Here is a 10622-nt window from a genome sequence, read left to right as displayed (position 1 = left end):
TCAAATAAGAATTGAAAATATCCAAGCTTTTTTGTAATCTTCTTGTGATGACACGAAGGCTTCTGCCTTTGGCGGAGATGCTTGTGTCATCAGCAAAAAGTGATTTCTGACATCCTGGGGGCAAATCAGGCAAGTCAGAAGTAAAAATATTGTATAAAATTGGACCCAAAATGCTTCCTTGAGGGACGCCAGCACGTACAGGTAGTTGATCAGATTTGCTATTCTGATAACATACCTGCAGAGTACGATCCGTCAAATAATTTTGAATAATTTTCACGATATAAATCGGAAAATTAAACCTTTTCAATTTCGCAATCAAACCTTTATGCCAAACACTGTCAAATGCTTTTTCTATGTCTAGAAGAGCAGCGCCAGTAGAATAGCCCTCAGATTTGTTGCTTCGAATTAAATTTGAAACTCTCAACAACTGATGAGTAGTTGAATGCCCAAGGCGAAATCCAAACTGCTCATCAGCGAAAATTGAATTTTCATTAATGTGCGTCATCATTCTATTAAGCTTGAGGCTTCAGCAGGATTTTTATCCGGTTTCAAAATCGGAATTACTTTGGCATTTTTCCAACTACTGGGAAAATATGCCAAATCAAAACATTTGTTGAAAATTTTGACCAAGCAACTTAAAGTTGCTTCTGGTAATTTTTTAATTAAAATGTAAAAAATGCCATCCTCACCAGGGGCTTTCATATTTTTAAATTTTTTGATAATAGATTTTATTTCATTCAGATCCGTATTAAAAACTTCATCTGATGAAAATTCTTGTTCAACAATATTCTGAAATTCTGTTGAAATTTGATTTTCAATAGGACTCAAAACATTCAAGTTGAAATTATGAGCACTCTCAAACTGCAGAGCAAGTTTTTGAGCTTTTTCCCCATTAGTTAATAGAATATTATCACCATCTTTTAAAGAAGGGATGGGTTTTTGAGGTTTCTTAAGAACCTTTGAAAGTTTCCAAAAAGGTTTGGAATAAGGTTTAATTTGTTCGACATCTCTTGCGAACTTTTCATTTCGCAGGAGAGTGAATCTGTGGTCAATAACCTTTTGCAAATCTTTTTGAATTCGCTTCAGTGCAGGATCACGAGAACGTTGATCAGGGCCGTAGCCAGGATTTTTGTTCGGGGGGGGCTTGGGTGCAAAAATTCAAGGAGTATAAAAATCAGCAAATCATTTATACCATCACTTGGTTTGTGGTATAATTATTGAGATGAATTGTAAAAATTGTAATGTAATGTATGAAATAAAGTTTTCAAAGATTTTCATTTTAAGTTTTCAATGTCTTTATTGAAGAAACTCCTTCGTATTTTTTTCTTTATTTGAACAGCTAGTTTATATTAAAGGAGTAGAGAAGAAAGTGTTTTTTTTACATTTTCTTGAATTGTTTAATTGTAATCCAATTTCGTGATAAACTGTCGCTAAATTTAAAATATACATAACTTGAATCAAATTGTTGAAAGCAAAAAAAATGTTTAATAAATATCAATTTATCTAACCTTAATTATTATGTTTTCTGTACTTTATACTGAGAGAAAAACCCACGAACAAACTGGTAAATTTGAACTATCAAATTTTAAACCGTCTGGATTTACATTTTCAGCTGTGTGATAATTGTGATGGTTTATCTGACATTTTTCATTTTTTCTAGCACAACAGTTTGAGTTTTAACTCATAACTGGAATATTTGTTTTTCTTAAAATTTTATATAGAAACTTAAACAAAGTTTTATTTTAATTGTTCTAAGCTATAGAAGCCATTTCATATTTCGCAAAGCTTCTGGTACTCTCAAAAATAACTAATTTTAATGAAATACAAAAAAATATAATCGTTGAAATTCCGGCTTCTGAAGTGTCTCCATGGTTGGACGACCCTATAGGCCTATAATGGATATCTGTTAATAAATAGATTTGAAGAAAAAGAAATCAGTGATTGTGTTTAATTTTAATGTGTTTAAAAAATTAGATAAAATGTATTAAATTTTAACGCCAAAATATTCACAGGAAGAGTTGTTAATAATGCATATGTAACCATTTTTAAATGCATATGTAACCGTTAAAAACATTCTCGATTCCATCAAACATTAAAAAGATTCATGTTTAACTTTAATATTCCGACTAAAAGCCATTTTCAAATTCATTACTCATTGTACTCTGAAAAATTGGTCCAGAATTTGAGCAAAAATAAAATTTTAAAAATTGACAAAAAAAATTAAGATTTTAATTAAAGGTACTTTTTCATAAAATTTCAATCTATCGTTGAAGTGCTGCTTATCTTTGAAATTTAAAAAAAATATTAAATTAAAAATAAAATTTTCCGATCGAATAAACGGTTAAATTTAAACCAAAGAGTATCAACAAATGCTTAAAGACATTATTAAAGATATCCAGGTTCAAAATATTTAAAAGTCTATGAATTCATAGAAATTATTCATTTTTTATGGATAAAAAAATAAATCTACAGTAAGTTTTAAAGTGCCTATTTAAAAAAAAAAACGCAAAAATTAACATTATCCAATTTATTGAAAATAGTGTACAAACTATTTAACAAGTATTTCAATGAAAATGATATAACAGCAACATCAAGCAAATTTTGTATTGTTCTTTTCGTGTAAAGACTAAGAACCATTGTAGATTGATCTATTAGTTCCTGAGACACATCTTCATGAAAAAAAATGTACGATAAAAATTGTAAATGCAAACACGATTAACAAATTAAAATGTTCAATTCACTTATTTCTTTATTTTGAAATAACTGTCAAAACAATATAATTTTTTTAAATAAGTTTTGATACCAATATGATTTTACAAGATAAAATGGAAAAATAATGAAAATTGACTGTGGTGGTTCTAGAAAAGACTCTCTGAATATTTCTAAGCAAAACAAAAAAAAAAAAACACACAAATGAAATCCTTTTTTGGATTTCTGGGATTTAATCAATCATGTTGAATAATTTAGGATTGTAACCATTTACTAAACTCGATGTTTGTTCAAGCAATAAAATCCTGCACATTTTATGGTTTAGAAATTTTATATTTACGAAACCTTGCTAAATTAAAAATAAAGAAAACTTTATGTAAGAATTTATAAATCGATTAATTTTATCCTGTAAATCTTATCTTAGACTGCACTAGAATTCAAAAAATTTAGATTATAAAAACATAATTTATTGAAATTATTGAAAATTATTTTTTGATTTTTTTAAATGTTAAAAAATGTTTTTTTTTATTTAAGGATTTTTTAGTTGTAATTATTTTAGAATTTTTCAAGTTTTTGATTCTTTTCATTTTTAGAATTTCTGATTTTTTTGAAATTATCATGTGTAATTATTATCTTACATTTTTTATGTTTTAAAAGTAAAGAATACTTTATGTAAGAATTCTTAAATTAATAAGATTTTTCCTGTAAATCAAATCTTAGTCTGAATTTAGCTACAAGAGCTATATTTTACATTCAAACGAAAATTTAAAAAAATGTCCTTTAGTACGGAGACTCTTAAAACTCCATACAAAAAATTCTCAAGAACGGTCAAGAAAAGGTTTACGAAAAGATTTCTCTTAAGCGGTACGCAGCTGAAAAGGAACAGAAACAATAAGCGTCGTTTGATATTTCTTCGGGTGCAATATGTGTTGATGAGATTTTGATTTGTTTATTTGAATTGCCTCATGAAGCTGACTGTCAAAACGCTGAATCTTAAAATGCCGAAAAATAGGGAAAAGCCATCGCAATAATCACTTAATTTTCTGGTAAAAATAAATAAATTTAGGAATACTAGAATTCAAACATAAAAATATTTAAAGCATCAAAAAATTCAGATTGAAAAAACATATTTTATTGGATTTTGAATAACTTAATTTTAAAATGATATTTTTTTAGTTTAGGATTTTTTAAGTATTAATTATTTTATTAATTTGTTTAGTTCTAGATTTTTTTATTATTGAAATTTCAGATTTTTTTGAAATTATTCTGTTGAATTGTGTTCTTAAATTTTTAATGTTTTTATTATTTTTATTTTTGATTTCTGACATTTCTTTGTCTTATTCCAAAAAATTTGAACTCAAAAATTATGAAAATTTAGAAATTTGAAAGTGTAAAATTTTTAAATCTTTAATTAGGCCGTTGCGAATATTATTCTGAAGTTTATGTCGCTAAACTCTGACCAAAGTCGAGAGGGTTAAAAATTAGAAGTACAAGCTATGGTTTTATTATCTAGAAAGTGTTTCAAAACACACTTTAAATCAGTATAGTTGTTTTGCATCATAAGTTTTCAAAATATCTAGATGAAGGCAAAATGCTTTTTTCGAGAAAAAAAAAATTCCGCGGTTCCGCGACATGTTACAAAAATTCTGAATATTTTTAAACGAGCCCAAACATGTCGTATATGATAATCAAAGCAGGAAAAACATTTGAAATTTGTTTTCCGAACCGACCTGGTCGCTGGTCTTAAAAAAACTTGTTTAGACTTCCATTTCCATTAAAATTGTGAAGCTATTTTTTAAAAAAATATTGTATTTGCTCTCTGTTTTTTGGCCGATTTTGAAAGGGTGGCAACATAAACTTTGGAAAATATTTACAATTGATATTCAGAAATAATAAATTAAAAAAATAATAAAGACATTTTAAAATTTTCAAAATGCAAATTCTAATCCGTAGAATCGAAAAAATAGATTTTTAATTTCAGAATTTTTAAATCCGAGCATAATTTTTTTTAATGTTTTGAATATTTTTATCATTTTATTTCTTCCTTTAAAAATCGCAGGGTCATGCACAAAGTGAAAATTAGTTGATAATAAGGATTTACTTAGTTGATCTTCTGACTTTTGATATATTAAATAAAAATTGGAGATTGGCCACGGTGGAAACTAAAAAATGTGACCAAAAGAAAGCATTTTGGACGAGTGGTTTCGGAAAAAAAGGTTTACGGAAAAGTAATAAAAAATACACGCAGATACTTCTCAAGCATTTTTCTCTAAGGTCTCAGATATGTAACTAACCATGTTCTTAAAACCAAAACGATAAAATTAGAAGTGTATTTCTGATAATAGTTGAAATTCACTCAAATGTTTTCATATTAAATGCTTTCGTTTTTGAAAACAAAATCTAAATATTTTTGAGAAATTATGGTAAATTTTGAAAAATGTAACGGGTTTTAATGCAAATAAAGGAGGGTTATTAATTTTACAGTCAAAATTCGACTAGCCGAAGCCTCGATTATCCAAAGTTTCGATTATCCGAAGTTCGAAGGACTTCGGATAATCGAATTAGGAAGGTTTTATTTCCTTGCTTTTAACATCAAATTCGACATCTGCAACCACATTTTAGTTAAATTTGAACAAATCTGGTGTTTTTTTAAAGGTCCAATAAACCAAATTTTCAGTTTTTGCTTTTTGGGTGTTTTTAATACCCCTGACTCAAGGCGGTTTCAAAAGCACACAAAAAGCAAAAACTGGAAATTTTGTTTATTGGACCTTTAAAAAAAACACCAGAAATATTTCATGACCACCATTTTGGCCGCCACATTGAATCCAAAAATGCTAAATTATTTTCTGGTTCTTCAGGGGTCATACTTAAGCTCTACAATAAATAAGACAACGAGATCTAAGGATTTGTCTGTCCCTATTCAAACTGTAGTCCCGATTCGCCCCAGATGATGATGGTAATTATTTCTATGTAGCCCCTTAGAGCAGTCCGCTAGGAAATTGCTATTTTCGAAGGTTAATATTTTTTTAGCAAAAAAAACCCAAAAAATAATCTCGAAGACACCGGGAAAGTTTTTACAAATTTAAAGAAGATTTTAGTTCTGAAAATTGGTAAGAACTGGATAGTTATTGCGCCTTCCATTGGTCAAAAACTGAAACAGTTGCTTTTCTCCATACAATTTGACGATTTTGCTCAAACTTGGTGGTCAGTGGTCAGAAAAAGCTCAAATTTTGGAACTTAGGCTAGTGATGGGTAAATCTTTGATTTCAGGAGATAGCCCCAAGTAAGCACAGCTTTGGACGACCCTAACCAATGTAAAGCTAAAACTACAAGATAAATGAGATGATACTGAATGGAACAATGAACAAATCTGCAGCTCAATTTTTAAATATTGGATCCATTATCAACAAAAACTGAGCCCGGCAATGGGCAGGCAAATTACTTGATTTGATTAATCAGTTCTTGATTCTCTATCTTACAAATTATTTCTGGGAAGAGAACACACAATCATTGATTTGAGATTTTTTAAGGTAGTACAATTTAAAAAAAATTGGAAAAATTTCGGGGGGGGCTGCAGCCCGGTAGCCCCCCCCCTGGCTACGGGCCTGACGTTGATACTGTCTTCGGCGAACATTTTTCAGACGAATCAGAAGCTGAAGATCGTCATCAATAATGGGAGAATCAAATTTGACTTGGACTTTAGGAATAGCAATATTCCTAGCATCCAAAATTGCATTAGTTAAAGATTCCAAGGCTGAATCAATATCACCTTTGGTTTCTAAAACAAAATCATGATTTAAATTATTCTCAATATGATGCTGATACCTGTCCCAATTAGCTTTGTGGTAATTAAACACAGAACTATTGGGTCTGGTAACTGCTTCATGAGAAAGTGAAAAAGTTACTGGAAGATGATCAGAATCAAAATCAGCATGAGTCACTAAAGGACCACAATACTGACTTTGATTTGTCAACACCAAATCAATTGTTGATGGATTTCTAACAGAAGAAAAGCAAGTTGGCCCATTCGGGTATAAAACCGAATAAAGACCAGAAGTGCAATCTCTGAACAGAATTTTACCATTGGAATTTACTTTTGAATTATTCCAAGATTGGTGTTTGGCATTAAAATCACCGATGATCAAAAATCGAGATCTATGCCGAGTAAGTTTATTCAAATCCCCTTTGAAATAATTTTTATTTTCCCCAGTGCATTGGAAAGGCAAGTATGCAGCTGCAATCATAATTTTCCCAAAAGAAGTTTCAAGTTCAATGCCCAAACTTTCATAACTTTTAACTTAAAGTCACGTAACGTGCTATAAGTCATACTACGGAGGATAACTATTGCAACTCCACCGCCATTTCGATTCATTCGGTTATTAGTTATAACTTTATAATTCGGATCACTTTTCAAATAAGTGCCAGTTTTTAAAAATGTTTCGGTTATAACAGCAACATGCACGTTATGAACTCGTAAAAAGTTGAAAAATTCATTTTCTTTCGCTTTTAAAGAGCGAGCATTAAAATTCATAATATTGATGGAATTACTTAGATCCATGATTAAACTTCAGGGTAAGAACAACATCATTCGCAAATTTTAATCCAATCTGGATTGCTTCCATCATGGATGTAGCATTACTCATTGTTTGAATCAAACCAAACAGTGAGTTTTGCAAAAAAGTCATTTTTTCAAACGTAACATCGCCGAGATCAGAAGATCCCAAAGCGTTGCCAGCAGAAAAATTTTCAAATGAGATTTGAGGTACCTGCCCAATTTCAGAAAGATTGGTAGAGGATTTAAAATTCGTGGATGAACCCGAAACGACGTTAGCATAAGAAATGCCATTGTTGTTACCTAACTTTTCCACGGTAGGGGTATTTCTAGAATTGTTCGAGTGAGACAGCACGAACGTTTGATTTAAAAATGCAGGTACAACCTGACTTTGAGAAAATTTCGGTTTGGATTTCGGCTGATGCTTAGCACGAGAATCCAAAACCTTTTTTCTGATGGGGCAATCCCAGAAATTTGATTTGTGATTTCCACCACAATTTGCACATTTAAATTGGGTGACTTCTTTCACGGGACAATTGTCCTTGTCGTGAGAAGAATCCCCGCAAACCATGCATTTTGGAACCATGGCGCAATGATCAGTACCGTGACCGAATGCCTGGCAACGCCGGCACTGGGTCAGATTCTGGCCATTACCGCCATGTTTCTTAAAATGCTCCCACTTTACCCGTACATGGAACAAAAACTGAACTTTGTCCAAAAGTTTCAAATTGTTGATTTCATTTCTGTTGAAATGAATCAGATAAAATTGTGAAGTCAAACCAAAGCGAGAAATATTCCCGTTTGATTTTTTCTTCATTGGTATTACTTGGGATGGGGCAAAGCCAAGCAACACCTTAAGTTCATTTTTGATCTCATCCACCGACAAGTCGTTGGAGAGACCTTTCAAGACCGCCTTGAATGGCCGAGCGTTCTTGGTCTCATACGTGTAGAAATTGTGTTTGTGGTTTTTCAAATAACCAACAAAAGTTTGGTGATCTTGTAAAGATTCCGTCAACAAGCGACATTCTCCTCTTCGACCAAAGCTGGAACGAAACTTTCAAATTGCAAGTTTCCTTGCAATTCTTCAGTTGCGTTCGAAAGCTGGCCAAATCGGAGACGGAAGTCACTACAATTGGCGGAGCCTTTACTCGTTTCTCGACGGCAGAAGGCTCAGTACGAGGAGAAGGTTCCTTGTCATCAGTTTCGGATAAAACACCGAAACTGTTTGTCAATGGAATTGGAGGATTGACCTCACATTCAGAATCAGAATCAGACCTCAGAAGAGGCTGTTTTCTTTTTCTGTTTCCGTTAGCCGGTTTAGCGTTCAAACGCTTCACCGACGTAACGACCAAATCTTCAGAAGATTTGCGTTTACCTTTGTTTTGACGCATTTTGCAAGCAAAGTTCTCTTTAAAAGATGGCTTCGTTTGTAAAATACAACAAAATTTCAGGTGGTGTTAGTCTTGAAAAGACTGTTTAGAATTTTGGAAAATAACTCAGGTAGTCTTTAAAAAGACTGTGAATTTTGTTTTGAAATAACTCTGAGCTTAGGTAGTAAAAAATACCGCAGCTCTAGTGTCCGTTCACCACGAAGGTTCGCAAGACACTGATGCCGCGTCGATTGATGTATAAAACATGTCGAGAACGAGCTCGGATCAGCTCATGAAAAGATGTTCCGTGTCCAAAAATTCCAAACAGGTCTTTGTACAGCTCCAAAACTCATGTTAATTGCTTCGGTCCCGGATGCCTAATATCCGAAGGATGATTTCGTTGCATGCAACATTAATTGCTCCTGGTGGACACAAATTCAAGGCAATCATCTGTCATTGGGCCAGTACCGATGACCACTGGTTGGTACCATGCAACCATAAATGAACAATTCTTCTGTACCAAGAATCCCCAAAGCAAAAGTTCGTTTCATGACAATTTGCCATATCAATCTTTCCTGTTTTCCCAAAAAACTGTCTTAAGATTCGTTCCCCACCAGCAACGCTGACGGTGGCACTAAATTTCCGGATGCTTCGGGCGCACCTCAACGGAACCCTGAACCTGTCATCCCGGCGCGCTCGGTGAGCATATCGTACGGGCGCTGTACAAGAAGTCACCAGAAGCTGGAACATCTGATGATGACACGCGCGGTACACGACGACGCCACCCCCGGCTGAATTCGACTGTCACCGGTTTAAGGGGCGGTGGGGCAGAATGGGATTTTCTCCGTAAATTTTGAAGTCCGTGTCGAAAATTCAAAGAGTCCAAGAATCGCAGAGTCCAATAGTCCAAGAGTTCAAGAGTCCAAGAGTCTAAGAGTTCAAGAGTCCAAGAGTACAGGTGTTCAAGAGTCCAAGAGTCCAAGAGTCGAAGAGTCGAAGAGTACAAGTGTCCAAGAGCCAAAGAGTCGAAGAGTCCAAGTCCAAGAGTCCAAGAGTCGGAGAGTTCAAGAGTACAAGATTCCACGATTCCAAGAGTCGAAGAAGTCTAGAATCAAAGAAAGTCTATAGTCCATGAGTACAAAAGTCCAAGAGAATATGAGTCCAAAAGTCCATGTGTCGAAGAGTCCAAGGTTCCAAGATTCCAAGAGTCGAAAAAAAACGAAGAGTCCAAGAGTTCTGGTGTCCAAGAGTCGAAAATTCCCAGAGTCCAAGAGTCGAAAAGTCCCAGAAACCAAGAGTCCAAGAGTCCATGAGTCCATGAGTCCATGAGTCCAAGAGTCCAAAAGTCCCAGATTCCAAAAGTCCAAGAGTCCAAGAATCGAAGAGTCCAAGAGTCCAAGATGCCAAGAGTCCAATAGTCCAAGAGTCCAAGAGTCCAGGAGCCCAAGAGTCGAATAGTCCAAGAGTCCAAAAATTTAAGAGTCCATGAGTCCAAGAATCCAAGAGTCCAAGATTACATGATTTCAAGAGTCTAAGAGTCCAAGAGTCGAAAAGTCCAAGAGTCCAAGAGTCCAAGAGTCCAAGAGCCCAATAGCCCAAGAGTCGAAGAGTCCAAGAGTCAAGAGTCCAAGAGTCGGATAGTCGGAAAGTCCAAGAGTTCAGGAGTCCAAAGTCTAAGAATCCAAGAGTACAAGATTCCACGATTCCAAGAGTCGAAGAGTCGAAAAGTCTAGAGTCAAAGAAAGTTCAAGAGTTTAGAAGTCCAAGAGTCTAAGAGTCCATCAGTCCAAGAATCCAAGAGTCCACGAATCCAAGCCAAGAGTCCAAGAGTCCAAGAGTCCAAGAGTCCAAGAGTCCAAGAGTCCAAGTGTCCAAGTGTCCAAGAGTTCAAGAGTCCAAGAGTCCAAGACTCCAAGAGTCACCTTTAAAACAAAATGATTTTTCTTTCAAAATTCTTGTTCCAGAACGCCGCGACTATTTGTTTGTTCTAC

The sequence above is a fragment of the Culex pipiens genome, chromosome 3 (assembly GCF_016801865.2).
Source record: "Culex pipiens pallens isolate TS chromosome 3, TS_CPP_V2, whole genome shotgun sequence".
Taxonomy (NCBI): Eukaryota; Metazoa; Arthropoda; class Insecta; order Diptera; family Culicidae; genus Culex; species Culex pipiens.
This window is presented reverse-complemented; position numbering follows the sequence as displayed.